Source organism: Pelobates fuscus, chromosome 7 (genome assembly GCF_036172605.1).
Source record: "Pelobates fuscus isolate aPelFus1 chromosome 7, aPelFus1.pri, whole genome shotgun sequence".
Classification (NCBI taxonomy): domain Eukaryota; kingdom Metazoa; phylum Chordata; class Amphibia; order Anura; family Pelobatidae; genus Pelobates; species Pelobates fuscus.
Window position 1 is genome coordinate 2,680,704 of NC_086323.1, and position 22,326 is coordinate 2,703,029.

Consider the following 22,326-nt stretch of genomic DNA (forward strand, 5'->3'; position numbering starts at 1 on the left):
ACAGCCCCATATCCCAGCAGACCCCAGGTAAGTTGTCAAACTGTACTTAAACGGTTTGACTATTTACTCTGGGAGCGGGTCCCGGCACAACTGGCACCATACCCACTACACAGAGCAGTAGTGGTTATTGTGCACGGATTATTTCTTTAAATAATCTATTGGTTCCCCCTCCTGAGATCAGGCTCTGGATCCGCCACTGATTTTATTTATATATATATATATATATATATATATATATATATATATATATATATATATATGAAACATGGGGGGATATATATAATTATGCCTATAATATTTACACATATATTAATGTACATTTATATATGCATAATACACTGAGAAATGTCATTGATATGTACAATATGTAATAAGCAGATATTGGCCCAGTCTTGTTGCTAGGTGCATAATCCAGCACAATAACATATTTAAAGTGAAGAGTGCACCCACAGAACCTCAAAATAAACAAGATAACGTCATTTTTTACAGTTGTGCCCTACATACATTCACCATTTCAGTACCATTACCAAGCTTTCCTTAATATGTCATGGTAGTTGGACTGAAACATTGGTTATATGCAAAGGCACGTCTGCTTAAAATAAATCTGCACTCTTTTTTTTTAAGCCTATATGTGCTTTTTTCACGTTGGAGTAATAATTTAAATTTTAAGTTATCTTTTCTAACTCTGTATCGGCACACTATGCTGGTGCGACGCATTATGGGGCTGGTAAATAATTTTTTTCCAGGGCTGCTTTTAATTCCCAGTCCGGCCCTGGACTTCACCTGGCTCAGACCTGTCAGTTACTCTCCAGCTGAATCTAATACCTAATTAACAAGGTATAAGACACTGCCCCTCCCTAAGGGCAGTGTCAGTTCAATGACTCTGGTTGGAGTATTGATGTTCTGTGTTCCAGTGTTCTCCTGACCTTGGATTGCTACTCGTTTGTACCCTGACCTCTGGCATCCCTTGACCTCGGCTCGCTACTAGTATCTCCTGATTTCTGGCATCCTCTGACCATTGGCTTACCCACGACTATTCTTCTGGATATTCCTTTTCTGTACTGCGACTTCAAGCATTAACCTGCACAGCCCCCGTGCACAGATTCACAGGCCAGGTGAGTTCTTCCTTGACCACCTTGGCCTGTGTCTAATTGCAAGGGTGAGCATATCTCTGCATATTGGACTCCCAGCAAGGTAAGGCACATGTTCTGAGTTTGCGAAAGGCATGTGGGAGACTCCAAAAATGTATGGAGGAAGATGCTCTGGTCTGGTGAGACTAAAATGGAACTTCTCGGCCATCAAAGAAACCGCTATGTCTGGCGCAAACCCAACATATCACATCACCCAAAGAACACCATCTGGGACTGGGAAACTGGTCAGAGTTGAGGGAAAGATGGATGGTGCTAAATACAGGGATATTCTTGAGCAAAACCTGTACCACCTGTGCGTGATTTGAGGCTAGGACGGAGGTAAACCTTCCAGCAGGACAATGACCCCAAACACAATGCTAAAGCAACACTTGAGTGGTTTAAGGGGAAACATGTAAATGTGTTGGAATGGCCTAGTCAAAGCCCAGACCTGACTCCAATAGTAAATCTGTGGTCAGACCTAAAGATTGCTGTTCACAAGCGCAAACCATCCAACTTGAAGGAGCTGGAGCAGTTTTGCAAGGAGGAATGGGCAAAAATTCCATAGAGACTTATCCAAAGATCCTTGGAGCTGTGATTGCCGCAAAAGGTGGCTCTACAAAGTATTGACCTTAGAGGGGTGAATAGTTATGCACATTGACTTTTCCTGTTATTTTGTCCTATTTGTTGTTTGCTTCACAATAAAAATATTAAAAAAAAAAAAACATCTTCAAAGTTGTGGGCATGTTCTGTAAATTAAATGATGCAAATCCTCAAACAATCCATGTTAATTCCAGGTTGTGAGGCAACAAAACACGAAAAATGCCAAGAGGGGTGAATACTTTTGCAAGGCACTGTATCTGTCTGCGTATCTTGGTATTTTGACTTGGCTTGTGTTTATTGACTATTCCTTGTTCTGGTATCGTGACTCGGCTCGTTATCTCGTTTATCCTGTTTTCACTGACTCGGCTATTCCTTATTGTTATCCTGATCCTGAGGTTTTCTTGACTTTTGGCTATTGGCTATTCTTTTACTACTCTACCTATCTCAAACCCGGCCATTCTAAGGTCCGGTAATACGTTTTCTATTTGGGTTATATTCTGCGTGTTTGGGTCACTTGTCGTGACAGAGAGGGAGTGATATAATATGATATAATAAATATTATAATAACTAGGAGAGGGAGTGATATAATATAGTATAATAATTTAATAATAATAAATATTATAATAACTAGTAGAGGATGTGATATAATAATATAATAGTAATACATATTATAATAACTAGGAGAGGGTGTGATATAATATAGTTTGTAGTGATGTACCGAACTGTCCGCCGGCGAACAGTTCCCGGCGAACTTAGCTTGTTCGCGTACGCCGTGGCGGGCGGACACATGCGCAGTTCGATCCGCCCCCTATTCGTCATCATTGGGCAAACTTTGACCCTGTGCCTCTCGGTCAGCAGACACATTCCAGCCAATCAGCAGCACTCCCTCCCTTCCACACCCTCCAACCTCCCTCCCAGCATCCATTTTCGATTCATTCTGAAGCTGCATGCTTAGTGAGAGGAGGGAAAGTTTAGCTGCTGCTGATTACATAGGGAAATTGATAGCTAGGCTAGGGTATTCAGTGTCCACTACAATCCTGAAGGACTCATCTGATCTCTGCTGTAAGGACAGCACCCCAAAAAGCCCCTTTTAGGGCTAGAACATCAGGCTGCTTTTTTTTTTTTTTTTTTTTCCTGTGTAATGTAATTGCAGGTGCCTGCCTGCCAGCTTCTGTGTGAGGTTCACATTGGATACTGTGCCCACTTGCCCAGTGCCACCACTCATATCTGTTTTAACAATTGGTTAAGCTTTAGATTTAAAATAAATAATTTGTTTTCACAGTAATAGAAGAGCAGTTGCCTGCCTGCCAGCTTCTGTGTCAGGTTGGATGCCTTGCCCATTTGCACAGTCAGTGCCACCACTCATATCTGTTTTAACAATTGGTTAAGCTTTAGATTTTAAACAAATGTTTTTTTTTCCACTGTAATAGAAGAGCAGTTGCCTGCCTGCCAGCTTCTGTGTGAGGTTCACATTGGATACTGTGCCTATTTGCCCAGTGCCACCACTCATATCTGTTTTAACAATTGGTTAAGCTTTCGATTTAAAAGAAATATTTTTTTTTCACTGTAATAGAAGATCAGTTAGTTGTCTGCAAGCATCTTGGTGTCAGGCCTACTTCAGCGTGTGCTCTGCAGACCTGTGCCAGCGTGCTTTGACAGTTGCCACTCATATCTTGTGTCTCTATAGCGTGCTTTTACAACCAAAATTTGTTTTTCACTGTTATAGATTGAATAGCAGTTACTTGTCTTCAAGCGGGTGTCTCAGGCCTACAGTGTGTGTGCTCTGCAGCACTGTTCCAGTGCACATTGCCAATCATATCTGGTCTCACAGTAGCTTGCACGCATAGTACCACAAATCCCCCAAAAAATGACAGGCAGAGGCAGGCCACCCCGCAGGGGCCGTCGTGGTCGTAGTGCTGTGATTCCCTTTTGCCCTAGAATAATGCCCAGTTTTCAGAAGCCACGTACCCTGAACTTGAAAAGTTCTGAGGACTTAGTTGACTGGCTAACACAGGACACCCAATCTTGTACAGCCTCCGCTAGGAACCTTGACGCACCATCCTCCTCCAGCTTAGCTTCAGGCACCTCTCAAGATAGCACTCACCCGCCTGCCGCCACCACCAAAACTAGCACCACAGCCGCTTTACTTGGTATGTCAGAGGAGTTATTCACACACCCGTTTGAAGAAATGAGTGATGCGCAACCATTATTGCTAGAGGATGTAGATAACAGGGATATGTCTCAGGCAGGCAGCATTAAACACATGGAGGTACGGTGTGATGATGATGATGTTGTACCCGCTGCTGCTTCCTTTTCTGAGTTGTCAGATACAAGCGAAGCGGTTGATGATGACGATGCGTCCATGGATGTCACGTGGGGGCCCGCTAGAAGAGAAGAAGAACAGGGCGAAAGTTCAGATGGGGAGACAGAGAGGAGGAGGAGGAGGAGACCAGTTGGAAGCAGGGGGGGGGTCGTCGCAAGGAGCTAGTGGCACAGTCAGACAGCATGCATCGGCACCCGGGGTCAGCCCGACAGAACGCCAATCAGCATATGCTGTGTCCACCACCAGAATGCCGTCATTGCAGAGCTCAGCAGTGTGGCATTTTTTTTGTGTGTCTGCCTCTGACAACAGCGATGCCATTTGCAACCTGTGCCAAAGGAAACTGAGTCGTGGGAGGTCCAACACCCACCTAGGTACAACTGCTTTGCGTAGGCACATGATCTCACATCACAAACGCCTATGGGATCAACACATGAGTACAAGCAGCACGCCTACTCTAAGCCGCCATCCTCCTCCTGGTCCAGCATCTTCAGCCACGTCAACCACTGCTGTCCTTCTTGCCCCCTCTCAACCATCCGCCACTCCGTCTCCCGCCTTGAGCAGTTCCCGCTCATCTGCCCACAGTCATGTGTCTGTCAAGGACATGTTTCAGCGTAAGAAGCCAATGTCACCAAGTCACCCCCTTGCCCAGCGTCTGACAGCTGGCTTGTCCGAACTATTAGCCCGCCAGCTTTTACCATACAATCTGGTTGAGTCTGAGGCGTTCAAAAAAATTGTAGCTATTGGGACACCGCAATGGAAGGTACCCGGCCGGAATTTCTTTTCACAAAAGGCAATCCCCAACTTGTACTCGATTGTGCAAAAGGAAGTCATGGCATGTCTGGCACACAGTGTTGGGGCAAGGGTCCATCTGACCACTGATACCTGGTCTGCAAAGCATGGTCAGGGCAGGTATATCACCTACACTGCGCATTGGGTAAACCTGCTGACGGCTGACAAGCAAGGAATGCGTGGCATTGCAGAGGAGTTTGTGACACCGCCACGAATTGCAGGCAGTCCTGCTGCCACCTCCTCTACTCCTCCTACTCCATCCTCTTCCATAACCTCCTCGGCTGAGTCCTCTTGTGCCGCTGCTTCTTGCTCCACATCAACGGCACCCCCCCAGCTCCCCAGGTACTATTCCACATCCCGGATACGGCAGTGTCACGCCGTCTTGGGTTTGACTTGCTTGAAAGCAGAGAGTCACACCGGACAAGCACTCCTGTCCGCCCTGAACGCACAGGTGGAAAAGTGGCTGACTCCGCAGCAAATGGATATCGGCAAAGTGGTGTGTGACAACAGAAAAAATTTTATAGCGGCATTGAAGTTGGGCAAGTTGACACATGTGCCGTGCATGGCACATGTGTGTAATCTGATCGTACAACGCTTTGTGCATAAGTACACAGGCTTACAGGACGTCCTGAAGCAGGCCAGGAAGGTGTGTGGCCATTTCAGGCGTTCCTACACGGCCATGGCTCACTTTGCCGATATCCAGCGGCGAAACAACATGCCAGTGAGGCGCTTGATTTGCGACAGCCCTACACGTTGGAATTCAACACTCCTAATGTTCGACCGCCTGCTCCAACAAGAAAAAGCTGTTAATGAATATTTGTATGACCGGGGTGCTAGGACAGCCTCTGGGGAGCTGGGAATTTTTTTGCCACGTTACTGGACGCTCATGTGCAATGCCTGTAGGCTCATGCGTCCTTTTGAGGAGGTGACAAACCTAGTCAGTCGCAACGAAGGCACCATCAGCGACATCATACCATTTGTTTTCTTCATGGAGCGTGCCCTGCGAAGAGTGCTGGATCAGGCTGTAGATGAGCGTGAAGAGGAAGAGGAAGAGTTGTGGTCACCATCACCACCAGAAACAGCCTTATCAGCATCGCTTGCTGCACCTGCGGCAACGCTGGAAGAGGATTGTGAGGAAGAGGAGTCAGAGGAGGATTGTAGCTTTGAGGAGGAGGAGGAGCAAGACCAAACACAACAGGCATCCCAGGGTGCTCGTTGTCACCTATCTGGTACCCGTGGTGTTGTACGTGGCTGGGGGGAAGAACATACCTTCAATGACATCAGTGAGGAGGAGGAACGGGAAATGAGTAGCTCGGCATCCAACCTTGTGCAAATGGGGTCTTTCATGCTGTCCTGCCTGTTGAGGGACCCTCGTATAAAAAGGCTGAAGGAGAACGACCTGTACTGGGTGTCCACGCTACTAGACCCCCGGTATAAGCAGAAAGTGGCGGAAATGTTACCGAATTACAACAAGTCGGAAAGGATGTAGCATTTGCTAAATAAATTAAAAAGTATGCTTTACACAGCGTATAAGGGTGATGTCACAGCACAACGGGAATCTAACAGGGGGAGAGGTGGAAGTCATCCTCCTCCTCCTCCTCCCACGACCACGCCGGCAAGGACAGGACGCTTTAAAGACGTGTTGTTGATGGAGGACATGCAGACCTTTTTAAGTCCTATGCATCGCCACAGCCCTTCGGGATCCACCCTCAGAGAGCGACTCGACCGACAGGTAGCAGACTACCTCGCCTTAACTACAGATATCGACACTCTGAGGAGCGATGAACCCCTTGACTACTGGGTGTGCAGGCTTGACCTGTGGCCTGAGCTATCCCAATTTGCGATAGAACTTCTGGCCTGCCCCGCTTCAAGTGTCCTGTCAGAAAGGACCTTCAGTGCAGCAGGAGGTATTGTCACTGAGAAGAGAAGTCGCCTAGGTCAAAAAAGTCTAGATTACCTCACCTTTATTAAGATGAATGAGGGATGGATCCCGAAGGGACTGACACTGGGCGATACATTCGCTTAAAAAAGGCCTGATGAGATGAGCTGCTTTGGGCTAAAAATGGTCCACTGTTGTATTTTAGCTCTGAATGACGTTTGACTTGCGTGACTTATCCGCCACCAAGCCGCCATGTTTTAGGGCACTTTCTGCCTGTGAAACAAACATCAATTTTTCTGGCCGCTGCTACAGCAGCGGCTGCAACAATACCAAATTTTTCAGGCATGTGTACATGCCTAATTTTTAGCCCCACTGGTGCAAGTGGACTGATTACAATTACAGGGCCTCTAAAGAGTCCTTTATTGTTATTTGTCGTCACTACCTTCCCGCGTCGGGAAGATTTCTTGCACAGGGCGCCCAAAGGCCTAAGGCTGGCCCTGCGCATGGGTCAGTGGCTCTGCACCAGACTTCCCTCCAATTGATCAAAGGGGGAACAGTCCCTATTCTGCTCTGTGTCAGTGTGTATCAGGGGTTTTGAGGACAGGTGTCAATCCATATCTGCCAAGTGACCCTATGTAGGGGGAACAGTCTCTATTCTGCTCTGTGTCAGTGTGTATCAGGGATCATTAGGATAGGTTTCAATCCATATCTGCCAAGTGACCCTATGTAGGGGGAACAGTCTCTATTCTGCTCTGTGTCAGTGTGTATCAGGGATCATTAGGATAGGTGTCAATCCATATCTGCCAAGTGACCCTATGTAGGGGGAACAGTCCCTATTCTGCTCTGTGTCAGTGTGTATCAGGGGTTTTGAGGACAGGTGTCAATCCATATCTGCCAAGTGACCCTATGTAGGGGGAACAGTCTCTATTCTGCTCTGTGTCAGTGTGTATCAGGGGTTTTGAGGACAGGTGTCAATCCATATCTGCCAAGTGACCCTATGTAGGGGGAACAGTCTCTATTCTGCTCTGTGTCAGTGTGTATCAGGGATCATTAGGATAGGTGTCAATCCATATCTGCCAAGTGACCCTATGTAGGGGGAACAGTCTCTATTCTGCTCTGTGTCAGTGTGTATCATGGTCTCTGTGGACGGTGAACAGTCTCTATTCTGCTCTGTGTCAGTGTGTATCATGGTCTCTGTGGACAGGGAACAGTCTCTATTCTGCTCTGTGTCAGTGTGTATCAGGGGTTTTGAGGACAGGTGTCAATCCATATCTGCCAAGTGACCCTATGTAGGGGGAACAGTCTCTATTCTGCTCTGTGTCAGTGTGTATCAGGGGTTTTGATGACAGGTGTCAATCCATATCTGCCAAGTGACCCTATGTAGGGGGAACAGTCTCTATTCTGCTCTGTGTCAGTGTGTATCAGGGCTGGGCTTTGAGGACAGGTGTCAATGTTAGGTGATTTCTGCCCTTTATGGATTAAAAGCAGACTCTGCATCAACTGTGCAATTTTCCATGGGAGTTTTGCCATGGATCCCCCTCTGGCATGCCACAGTCCAGGTGTTAGTCCCCTTGAAACAACTTTTCCATCACTATTGTGGCCAGAAAGAGTCCCTGTTGTTTTTAAAATTCGCCTGCCCATTGAAGTCAATGGCGGTTCGCGCGGTTCGCCGGTTCGCGAACATTTGCGGAAGTTCGCGTTCGCCGTTCGCGAACCGAAAATTCCGGGTTCGCGACAACACTAATAGTTTGACATAATAGTTATTATATCATACTATGCTATTATGTCAAACTATATTATATCACACCTTCTCCTAGTTATTATAATATTTATTACTATATTATATCACACCCTCTCCTAGTAATGAAGATAATATTAGTTATTCTATCATACTATGCTAATATTATCTTAATAACTAGGAGAGGGTGGGTTGTAATATAATAATTATTAACATAACTAGGAGAGGGTGTGATATAATAATAGTAATACATATTATAATAACTAGGAGAAGGTGTGATATAATATAGTTTGACATAATAGTATAGTATGATATAATAACTAATATTATCATAATAACTAGGAGAGCGTGTGATATAATAATATAATGGTAATAAATATAATAACTAGGAGAGAGTGTGCTATAATAATATAATAGTAATTGTGACGGATTCCCTATCACTGGATTACATGCTGTTAATGTTTGTTTATTTTGATACCCTGCATGGTTCGGTATACGAACTCACCGAACACCAGAGGCCTATCTATTTCGTATACAGAACAAATTATCGAACAGCCAGACCACTCAGGGCAGGCGTGTGCTGTTTATTGACCCTTTTCACCTTTGTTCGCACCTCAGTAACTGCAATTATACCAACATTCTGAGCGTTCAGCTGGGTGTCCATCATTCGTATGGCCGAACACGTGGCAGCGGCCATCTTTAGCCGCCAACACATACAGCAGTGTTTGGTTGTCAAGTGCATGGAACTCAAATCGGGCACTCAACGGCGCGAACACAGCTAGAACTTCCACCTCGATAGAAGTTCGGTAAAATACGTGAGAACTGAATGGCATTAGATGGGAGCATGCTCCCGAACAAGAAATAAAGACTGATTGTACTCCCGAACCTTAACATTCGGTACTTTTATTATATTTGTCACTCCTGAAAGAGACACCGTTTGCGGTAGGTCAAACTGAGACTTCCATGGAAATCCTGAACCCCTGAACCGATCTGGGTGATTTTTTAATATGTTGGACCCCCAGATGGTATAATGTAATGGTAATACATATAATAATTAGGAGAGGGTGTGATATAATAATATAATAGTAATAAATATTATAATAACTAGGAGAGGGTGTGATTTAATAATTGTAGCTGAGTAGTAGTATTATCCACGGTATCTCCGCTGGCAGACAGAATAAAGCAGGTACAAAGCAGGCGAAATCCAGGTACATAGTTACAATCCCTTTCTCCCAAGAACTAGATGACACATAGCTTGGAGGTCAACTGAGGTTTTAATCACAGGGCACAGTATTTATGTGGTTACAAATGTAAGGGGTTTCCCAAGTCACATTACAGGGTTTGTCCAGTAGGGGACTACATGGGGGACTGAGTTTTACAGACAGAATAACCATCATACACTGCTGTACCAAGGAGATAATTAACCCAGAATGCATTGTTAATGGGATTATCTCTTGGTACAGAGAAATACAGTTTTTACATTAAAATCCATAACCGACATAATATTCATGCTAGACAGCTACTAAACCCTTTATTACATAGATGGGACCTGGGCGCACAGTTAAGGGAACTTGCACTCAGATCCCAGCACAAATAACCAAACGTGGTTCATTTTCCTGTATCAGGACCACTTAGTTTAACCGATTGTATGAACTGAGGGAATAAAAGTCCAGAAAACGGAAAACTCCCGAACGGCTTGGAAGTCCAGCGGGGCTTGTGTTGCCGAGTAGTCGAATTTAGTTCCAGGCACTAGACGACAAAACCCCGCTGGTTTTCTGCGAACAAAGATGGCCGCCGCCTCGTGTTCAGTACACGAATGGCGGCCACCCGCAACAGACCGCAATTAACACAGATACATTGTTGCAAAGTACCTAATTGGAGATACACGACCGGCTATGGGTGGTCTCCCATTCAGTACTTTGCTTATTCCACGAACAGTGCGGTGATTAACTCTTCGTGGATAATCAGACTGAACCCTAGCGGTATTCGTGTGCTGTAACACACGAATGGCGCATACATTGCACAATAGGTTAATAGCAAAATATATACAGTTCTGTTCTATAAGTGACTAGATTTGCCACAATAATATAACAGTAGTGAATATTATAATAACGAGGAAAGGGTGTGATATAATACTACACGGCAGGTGATCACTATAAAGGGAATATTCTGCGGAGGAGGCTGTCAGGTTTTTCCCACAATCTGAGTATGTCAGCTGTTTAGGGGGCGATTGCCCTTTGCACCATATGCTCTCTCAGCAGTCCTCCCATGGAAATAGAATGGAATAGGAATGATATACATACTGTACAACAGACGATCTGTTTTTTGCTTTTCTTGTAACAAATCCTGTGTCCTTTCTGCAACGATGGATTCCAAATGTTTGCTGTATTTCTCCATCTGTGGAAATCCAGATATTCAGATTAAAATTCAATTTACGAATGACTCCCATATTCTGTATGTAGTTATCTATAATCCTTGACATTCGTTAAAGTCACTCATTGGTCTCATTATTTGACATTCTGTGGAAGAATGCTGTCATTTAGTAAAACTCTCCTGTTTACTCACAAATACTGAGATGTGGCAAACAGAACCTTGCCACAGGCTTTTGGAGGAGCCTGCTTGCCAGCCACCTGCCCCACCTGGCTAAAATACTTTAAAAAGGCTCTGTTCATGCAATTGGGATTATATGGTTCGGTCGCACGAACCAGAGACCCCCCAGGGAGCTTGTTAAACCCTATTAACACCTGGTAACAATTCTAACCGCAGTGTTCTAGTTGTCTGTTTGGGTGAACGACCACGAGGTGGCAACCATCTTGTTCGCATGAACGCAGGCAGCGGTGTTTGGTCGTCGAGTTCCTGGAACTAAAATCGGACGCAGAAACTCCCGAACACCGCTGGACTTCCATCATCGCCTGCATTTGGTTCTATGCAACTTAGAAGGTCACTGTTCGGTGGAAACGTTCGTCTGGATGAGGGGAACGGGCTCCAAGGTAAGAACAATGACTCTGTTCAGTAGTTTGTTCGGTTTTTAAACTACCGAACTAGACCAACCGGAAGCCTTGATTCTCTGGAACTGTTTTGGGCATGGGACCATACGTGCAGTCGGTCAAATTATGACTTCCAGGAAATTCCTGAACCCCTGTACTGATCTGGGTGATTTTTGGATATGTTGGTCCCCCAGATTGGGGCTATCAGGGGATGTAACATTTGTGGGGATTTTGTGTGTTTAAAGGTATTTTGGGGGTTTTGTAAAAATATGTTTTCTGTGCCCGAGATAATTGAGTTTAGTGCAATGCTTGACTCAATTATCTCCCAGGCACAGAGGTGGCATTACCTTGTTTTATGTGGGAGTATCCTGGACCTGAAGCCAATATAATCCTGTGTATGTTTTTACTGCAGTCTACTCTCAGGTCCAGGGGGGAGTGCCCCTTGCGTGGGGACCTGCATATAAGGCCAGTTGTGGCTGCCAATAAACGAATTCCAACATAGAGCCTCACCTCATGTGTGGAGGAGAATGGCTGCATCACTCTGGGGATTGCTATATCACTATACTCCCCTGGGATTATAATCACTTGCTCTTTTAAGAGCAATTTGCTACACTGTGCTTGTGGTACTCGGTAAGCACTAGGAAGCAGTGATTGGCGGAGGCACCCAGTCGGGGTGCTATGCTGGTCCGCCACATGGCATTTACCCCTAACTGGGGCAGACACACTAACGCATGCAGGATATTAACGCCCTCCCACTCACCAAATTCATCATCATGTCCACCGGGCTGACTTTCTGAGGATTCATCTTCTCCAGGCTTTTCTTTATTTGTTCGAATGTCGGCCTCGCCAAGGGATTGTGGGCCCAACATCGCTTTATCAGCTTTACCAGAAAAAAAGTCATTTAATGAGATATTTAAAAACTATTGCAATGTAAAAGAAAAAAATGTTTTTAACCCAATAATGTGTGCATGTCATCTGATAAAAAGCAGCGCTCACCTCAGAATAATCAGCCTGGTTGGGAGTGTCTTGGTCAGGTTTGCCCAGGCTCAGATCTGGGATAGGTGGCCGCCAAAATACATCATTAAGGAAGGTTTCTCCCTGTATAACAGACCGGAAAGGAAATAGGTTACTGCGATATGTTCCATCTTTTCCTTCCTTGATATCAGGTGTTTTAAATAGCAGTTATATTAGAGATAATTTTTAGGTTCTATATTATATAATATTTAATTCTAAATATATAATTTGGCATCTTACGTGTGTATATCTATCTCATTCACCAAACAGTGATTTTTTTGTCTATGTGAGGTGTTTTAAATAAAACTATTACAATCTGTGAGATTTGAAATCGCTGTTTAGTGAACGAGTGAGTGTGCTGGATGGTGTATGTTGTATATATTGTCAGCAGCAGCACCCTATGCATGTTCAGGTGAGTGTAGCCCTAGCCATCTTTGGTTTCATATATATATATATATATATATATATATATATTTCCTGGCCATACCCATGGCAGCATAACAATGGGTAGCTCCTCCCTATCCCTAATTAGACAGGAACTCATTAAAATAAGGGTATAACTACCCCCTCCTACCCTAAGTCTTTTTGTTCCTGTCCTATCCCTAGGACAGATTAGTCATTTCTTAGACTAAGAACTTTTTCTTTTATGGCTTACCTAAGGGTAAGTTAAGCCTCTCTTCCTTGGGAAGCTCCAATATACCCTGTGCAAAGGTATCCCCCTGGAGAACCCCCTAGTGACCAGGGGATTCTTGCAGTGACCCTAGGGGTAGCAAGTTCAAGAAACCACTACCCTACTAACTGCAGTGACCCTGGGGGTAACCGGTATGGGCCAGGCACAACCATCAATAAGTATAGTGTGGCTTTTGTACTAATTTGATTCAGTTTGTCATTTCACTAACTGGACGATATATTGGTTCTGTCAGAAGACAAGTACACCCTCAGACAACATGGACAGATTTGCATCAAGTTCCTCCAACAGCACGGCTGGAAGATAAATACAGCAAAAAGTCACCTTGCTCCTTCACAGTCTATGCTTTACCTGGGCGCTCAATTCAACACAGCTCTAGGTACAGTTCAGCTTTTACAAGAGAGAGGAGAAAGGCTTATCATGAAGGTGAAAGAGATACTGAAAATCAAAATCAACACAGCAGAGAAAGTCATGAGCCTGCTGTGATCCATGTAATCAACCTGACGAGTTGGGCACATTGAAGAATGAGAGCATTCCAGAAGAATTTCCTTTCCCAGCTCAGAGGGAGGAGTCTACTTCAGTCCATAAGGATTCCCGCTCAAGTCCTCCTAGGCTTGAGATGATGGATACGCAAAAGATCCCTGTTTTCAGGTTTCCTCTGGGGAACATTCCCTGGACTGTGGTTACAACAGACGCCAGTCACTGGTGCTGCGGAGCCTACCTTCAAAGCAATTTTATTCAGGAGAAGTGAGCATTTCCTACACACAAGACACACTCTAATCTCCTGGAGCTACTGGCTGTATTCAGAGCACTAAAACACTTTCAGCATCTACTACGACACAAGTGGGTGAAAATAAGAACAGACAATGCTACTGTAGTGGCATATTTCAATCACCAAGGAGGAACTCAAAGTCACAGGATGATGAGATTGATGAATCCCCTGATGTGTTGGGCACAGAAGAATCTTTCAGGTCTAGTGGCGATTCACCTTGCAGGAGTACAGAACACAGTGGCAGACTTTTTAAGCAGAGTGGAGATAGACCCGGGAGAATGGAGCCTCTCGAACAACGTCTTCGAAAAGATTGTAAAGATATGGGGCCTTCGTCAGGTAGACATCATGGCAACCCGCAGCAACAAGAAAGTTCAGGGGTTCTTCTGAAGAGGACACGATCCACAGGCCCTATCATGCAAGTGGCTGTTCATGAAGGGATATGCATTTCCTCCCACTCCTCTCCTGTATCCACTCCTGAGAAAAAATCGTCAGGAACCAGTATTCATGATCTTAATAGCTCCATCCTGACCTCGCAGACCATTGTTCCCACTTCTTCTGAGTCTATGTCAAGAACCTCCTTGGGATCTTCCAGCAATCCCATCACTGCTACATTAGGGTGCCGTACCACACCCAGATCCAGATTCCCTCAACCTGAAGGCCTGGAGATTGAAAGGGAAAGGCTTCTGGAAAAAGGTTTCTCTACAGCGGTCATGGATACCCTCTTGCAGGCAAGGAAAACTTTCACTTCCACTACATACGACAGGGTTTGGGATGCCTTTTTCCTCTTGGCTACACCCAAGCAATTGAATATACAAAATCCTGCTACAAAAGACACCCTAGAGTTCCTACAAGCAAGTCTTGATAAGGGTTTGAGCTACAACACAGGTCTCCGCTCTTTCAGCTCTTACTAACCACAAATGGGCTTTTGACTCAGATGTATCCAGATTTCTTGCTACAGTGCTAAAGATTAAACCTCTGTTCACACCTTTTGTCCCTCCATGGGATTTACCACTGGTATTGAAGGCCATGAAAGCAGCTCCTTTCGAACCTTTGGATTCTATCTCTCCGTATCTACTTACAATCAAAAGAGTTTTGCTGGTGGCTTTAGCATCAGGGAGAAGAGTGTCAGAGCTCAATGCTTTATCGGTTAAAGAACCTTTCACTGTATTTTACAAAGACAGGGTGATTTTGAGAAACATCCCTGGATTTCTTCCCAAGGTAACAACTTCTTTCCATATTAATGAAGAGATAGAACTTCCAGCTCTGATGCAAGGAAAACAGGACCAGGAAGAACGTTCTTCTCCCCTGGATTTGGTCAGATGTTTAGGGACCTATATCGTTAGGTCAGCTGGCTGGCATTCTTCAGATCATCTGTGCATCATTCCAAATGGGGTGAGAAAAGGTCTCCAAGCCTCAAGAGAAGTCATGAGTAGATGGATTGTCTTTGCCATCATCCAAGCTTAACAAACCTGAGGAGTTCCTGTACCAGATGGATTAAAAGCGCATTCCACCAGTTACCTTTCATCCTCCTGGGCAGCAACAGCTAAAGTCCCCCCCAGAACTAATTTGCAGAGCAGCAACTTGGTCCTCAGTTAACGCCTTCATCAGACAACTGGATGTTGGGGCTGGACAATGGAACAAATTTGGTAAAAGTGTCCTTTCAGCATCTAATTAATTTCCTTTTTTTCTATGTGTGATATGCACCTCTAGATGTGCTAATACACTCGCATTGAGAAAATATTTGGAGTCTTGTGTATTTCTCCTCCCTTGGTTTTGCTGGGGTAATATCCATTGTTGTGCTGCCATAGATATGGCCAGGAAAGAGGAAACATTTTTCATACTTACCGTAATTTTCTTTTCCTGGTCATAGGCCAAGGCAGCACAAAGTTCCCACACTTGGATATTGCTGGAAAACAAGACTTAGGGAGGAGGAGGGATAGGAGGGGGTACTTATACCCTTATTTTAGATAGTTCCTGTCTAATTAAGGATAGGGAGGAACTACCCATTGTTGTGCTGCCATGGCCTATGGCCAGGAAAAGAAAATTATGGTAAGAATGAATACATTTTCCTCTATGTATATAAACCATGACAATAGGCCTCCTTCCTTAATGGCAATTCTATGAATTTACTGTTTAATCGTCTGTAGTCTTTTTATGTTCTGAGACCTTCTAGGTTTTTATTTTTTATACAAATTAATATTGAGAAAAGAATTCATGGTAAGAACCTCGGCTTAATTCCTATGCAACAACTGCGTCAGACAATTCCGCCTAACTTAAACAATCGGTTAGCGTATTTATTATATATACTATTGTATTTCAATTTAGGGAATCTGACATTGATATGATATGGTAATTTAAGTGATTATTTATAGATGAAATAATGCAATTTTACTGGCTATCCATTCTTTGGATGTATGGTATTTAATATCTGCCCAGATTTGTGTTTCTTAGCTGCTCGTCCAAAGCACCGTAATGGATAGACCATCTGTCAGGTGACTTATTCTGTACAGAGTTACTTCATTCTCTTTTGTTCTAAGAGCCGAATTAGCACATTATTAATATAATAATAACATTTTAGTGATTAGATAAGCACTGGTTACTTATTTTTGTAAATTTTAGTTGACCTTGTTTGAACCATTACTAGTAAGTGTTGCTTTATTTCTGAAGTCATCTATTTCATAACTTTTATATCTTTTTAATTGTCCAAATTCTATAAAGATTGGTGCAATGTATTTTTTAATTTCCAAGTTGTTAATTTATTTACTGATGGCAATAAATAAGGCCTTCATCATTTACTTTATTTTCATGTTTACCGAATGATTATTTGGTCTTTGTTCTAATTTGGAATAAATAGTGGTTATTGGAGGTTATTTCTGCTCTCTAAGCCAAGGTTGACTCGTGTACAGACCAACATGACCCAAAATAAACCTTATTTGATCGACACATTTCTTTTACATGGTGGCATATTTCCATTTTACTCTTCACTGGTAATTATTAAGTAACCTGTAACTTACCGGGAATGGGTCGCATCTGCTGGCAATTTCAATGAGGACGATGGCATAGCTGAAAAGAAGCCAATTAGAAATTAAACGCAAGTCTAGTGGGACGCCATTTATTGCTGCTTGCCTTGGCCCTGTCCTTGTGATTGGACACTGACTTCGGCATTGTGACAGATCCTTGGTCCCTGAATTTTAAACTTTTGAACTCTTTGTTCGTCTAACCGTTCGTCTAGAAAAGATTCACATTTATTTTACTAATGGCTGTTCGAATAACGATTTATCTACCAAACGACCGACCACCCAGACTGGGAGCATGGGGCTTGTTAATCTCAATTCCCTTATTAACACCTCTAAACCACGAACATCCCTAACATTCTAAGTGATCAACTGGGTGGTCGGCGTTCGTATGCACAAACACGTGGCTGTGGCCATCTTGGGATACGAATGCGGCCAGCGGTGTTTTGTCGTCGAGTGTATGGAAGTAAAATCGGACACTCAACGGCATGAACACCGCTGAGACTTCCACTCCTCATTCATTTTGACAGTCATTGCATGAACGGATTGCCGTTGGTTAGATACAATGTACCAAACCAGTTATATTCAACGCTCATGTGCACGAACAGCCCCATTCTACGAATTTAATGGATTTTTACTATACGAAAGAGACCGACCACACAGCCTTATCCCCTAGAACTATTTTGGGCATGAAAACATGTGTGTCGTCGGTCAAAAGAGACTTCCACCAAACTCTTGAACCCCTGAATCGATCTGGGTGATTTTTCAATATGTTGTTCTGCCAGATCAGGGCTATCAGGGGATATATGTTTTATGAGTTTCCTATATGTTTTCGGGGTGTTTGCAAAATTGGTTAAAAACTTTTATCTTTTGTTTGGAGATAATTGAGTAGATACAGTAATTAACTCAATTATCTCCCAAACAGAGGGGAGGGATTGTGTACAGTATCTGGGAGTGTTTAAGTGTAAAACTGTGTTTTCATTGGATTATGAATTTCATGTCCTGTGCCCCACAAGGTCCACCTTGGCGGTAACCTTGTGGGCAAATACTGTATAAAAGACCAGATGTGCCATTAAACCTTCAGTTCTTACTTTACCCTCAATCTAGAGTCTTGTCTCTTATTGGGGGAAACTGCTATAAAGCTATCACACTAGCTCTTGTAAGAGCTTCTCGACTTGGATGTCAAAAATTGACGCCATGACAGGATGAACAAATATAAAAAAGAGGCAGTTATTTTTCGTTTCAGAAAGACATGGGCTAAAATGGAAAGATGCTTATTGAATGCCGTGAGGGTACCAAAACTGATCCTGGTCATCATTCCTGGAGCGTGGACTGGCTGACACAAGAGCGTCCATTCTGATACGTGATCTTACATGGTCCCACTTAATCCTACCTTTCCTTTCTTTATCAGATGGATTATTTTTGATGTAAACATATCATATAACTAGTTTCAATCATAATCTCTCTTTCTGTCCTAGAACCCTGACGTTTCATTATTCGTTATAATAATGATATTAATGTACGTACAGGAATATAAAGACCTACCTGAATACGTCAGCAGCTGGGGTTGGTGCCACACAGGGATTCTCATCCAGGATGACCTCTGGGGGACAATATATGTGTGCAGTCTTTTTCTCCATTAATTCCTTGAACTCATCTTTCCTGTAAACCAACAGGCCATAATCTGAAAGCAGATTGCATAATATAAGGATATCTCCTGTTTGTCTTTAGGATATAATTCTCATCCTGATTTGACCAATAAATGAATACCAGAAATTTTGCAATTCCATCGATCATCTATGACACAATTCCTTGAGGTCAACCTGCCATGGTAGATTTTATGATGATGCAGATAAGTCATTCCCCGAGCAATGTCTGTTGCGAATGATAATCTAGAAAATAAATTATTAAATTCAGAGGTTTTTAAGCTTTTGAGTGTCTCTGGAGAATTTTTTTTTATTCTCTAACATTTATTCTGTTTTTATTATCAAACAATCAAGGCCTACAGCCTGCAGTCCTTCCACCATTCTTTGTAAATGTGGATTACTTCTCTAATACAACCTGACTTGTCTTTTTCTGCCTCAGTCTGGTGTAACAACCCGAGCGTCCCCATAGCTCTCCAAGAGAATCATATGAATATCCCATGAACCTCTACTAGTTCGGGTTTTATATCATTTGTAGCCATAGAGCAATATGAAATGCACAAGACATACACACGGTGCAGATAAGCTAAATTAATACAAATCATAACACTAATTAGCCAACAAGGGAAAGATCGGTGAAGATATCCAATATGACTTCTATGATCTCTCCCTTTTTCAGTTTTGGTAACATTTCACACTGTAAAGCACACAGACTGGAGAAATAGGTCTTTCTTTTTTCTTTTGATATTCTTTATTTTGGAAACAATGTAGTCGAGGAGCCTAAAAAGTGCAAAGAGACCAGGCTTCTATGGTGCAATATTAATATTTATTATGTGTTAATACTTTATACACAGAAGAAAAAAGAAGAAAAACCTATAAAGCCATAATACATGAAAGAGAGAGAAAAAAAATAATAAAAAATACAAAATGCAGATAAATGGCCCAGCCCCTATATAGTGTATATTAACAAGACGGGATTTGCAGAGGGCATCGTCCTATATATGCACAGCCTCAATGCTTCATGCTGTTACAGAGTTTGCTGTGAGCAGCTGCTCAATTGGTGATTAGTCATTTAATCTGTAAAGCAGCAAATCAAATGGTGTTCGGTATACACAGCCGTGAAACCTGTGATACTCCAGCAAATAACTGTCCCGGTGTCGCAGATTCTCAGCACAGAGTTCACTTGGAACAATAAGAGATCAAGTTGGTGATTGTTCTGCTCCTACATGTTTTGTGAGTCTGCACTCACTTCTTCAGGGAGCCTAAATGATCACCGATACACCAACTCATATATGTATCCCTGTAGAACTAATACTCATGTGCACGATTTTTAACATTTCTAAAAGACCATATTTTAGGGGCAATTAAAGAACCAATATTGATAGCTATTTGGTCACTAATGCACATCGAGGAATACCCGTCCTGGGAAAAAAACCTCATGTCTAGAGGAAAATATAAGAAACCTCATTGTGACGAGACCAATCTCGCCACTGTGCATTGGAGGAGCCTGGTTGCCTGCCTGCTGCCTTTAGACTATGGCCCCATGTTGAAACGCTTGATTTCCCCATACAAAGACACGAAAGCCGGGTCATTCAGTGCTTGCCCTGTTTGAGCAGTGATACCCCAGATAGCTATGCCATGGAGCCCATTCGTATAATGAAAGACTATGGGAAAGACTTTGGCTCCATGGCAATTGAACTGCATGTGTGTGATCTGAGCGCCATTCAGTAATAATGTGCGCTCAGATCTAAGCTATCTGGGGATATGTTGCATGTCTGTATTTTATGTAATACATGTAACCTTGTGTATTTTATTGTATTTTACTGTCTTTTTACTGCCATGTGCTTAATGGGGTTTTGCCTCTGTCCTTGGAGATACTTGGATTACTTCCCAATTATCTCCAGGATAGAAGACTCTGTGGAACTGGTTTTGGGCAGAAAAGCCATGCTTCATTTGGTCACAAAGGACTACGATCTATCTTTTGAACCACTGGACCAATTTGTATGATTTTGACGTATGTTTGTATTTGGAGTATGCTGATTCTTAATGTATGTTAATGTGATGCATACTTTTAAAGTTATGAATAATGTGGAAAAACTGTATTTCTCTGCTTGTGATAATTACATTACCCATTGTGTAAGGTAATTGTATCACAGACAGAGGGGAGGATTTTGTGTGGGAGTGTCTGAGTGTATTGTACGTGTTTATTGGTTGTTTTCCAAAACCCTGTGGGTGGTACTAATGTGTATATAAGAACAATAAACCCACAGCTCTGTCTGTTCCTGCTTGACCCTCAAAACGGAGCCTTGTCTCGTTCTTGGGGGGGATTTATTGTATGCTGTTCCAGTTTGACTGCTAGGAGTGTAAACCTATTTGTATGGTTTTTCCTATTCGGCTGTTTACAGCATTCGTATGGTTCCGGTTCAGTTGTTTACGGCATTCACATGCTTCTCCGGTTCGGTCGATTGGTGTCTACAGTAGCTGTGCCTGTGTCTCTGGAAGGGAATATCTCCTAAACGGCTGTTAACCCTTTTATGCCTGGGGGTGCTGTTACACTCATCAAAACACAAAATAGAATACGCACTATAACAACAACCAATTCAAGTTTTAAAAGCTTATAAAAGGAGGTAATGGTATCGTATATAAACTGCATTAAAAGCAGCTCCTTCTTCCTGTTTTCTAAAACAAACATGTTTATTAATTAAAAGCCTGCAAAATTAGCAATTTGCATCTAATAGTCTATTTGTGACTAACTAGTTGCTAAAATGTGCAAGATTCCTAGGTAAATAGGCATATTAAAATATATATATATTAAAATAAACAAATATATTAAAATATTAACCCCTTAACGCCGTGACGGCGTTCTATGCCGTCGCGGCTTTAAAGGGCTTTAAAGCCGTTGCGGCGGCATAGAACGCCGTAACGGCTTGCAGCCCCAGGAGCTAGGAGGTACTCACCTCCGCCGCGATCCTCTTCTGGGGGGCTGTCTGAGAGCCCAGGCAGCCCCCCTCCGGCAAATGAGGCCCCCGGGGGCCATGTGATCGCTCTCAAAGAGCGATCACATGGCCCCCTATAGCTGGCTATGGATCTGCCAGCAGGGGGACTGTCTAAAATATTATACGTAATGTATTTTAATATTAATATTAGTATATATATTAGTATTAAAATACACTTAGAATGACGTTACATATATATAATATGTATATATATTATATATATAATAGATCTACATATATATATTATATATATATATATACGTATAATTACAATAATAAAATAATTAAATAAATAAATAAAATATTGAAACAAAATATAAAATAAATTATATATTCATAAGTAATTTCATTCTAACTGTATTTTGTTATTAATATATATATATATTGGAAACAGAATACACTTAGAATGACATTCTATATATATCTATCCATATATAAAATACAAATAACCGCAAATATATATATAGAGATAAATACATATAATTACATAAAAGATTACATTAGTATACACGTAGAATTTATATACCTATAAATGCATATATATTAAAATTCTACGTGTATATTTAAGTAATTTTTTAACATAATTATGTGATTTGATTAATTAAAATTTGATTGACATGCCTGACAAAACAGGGAGAAAGTGCAGAGAATTTAATTCGCAAGCACTATATTTGACCCTGTAACTCTCCAAGACACCATAAAACCTGTATATAGGGGGTACTGTTTTACTCGGGAGACTTCGCTGAACTCAAA

The 22,326-nt window shown here is 42.7% G+C and overlaps 1 pseudogene; it reads right to left on the reverse strand.

The window, feature by feature from the left end:
- Nucleotides 1-22,326, reverse strand: part of LOC134568644 (atrial natriuretic peptide receptor 1-like) — a 203,956-nt pseudogene that overhangs the window by 89,443 nt on the left and 92,187 nt on the right.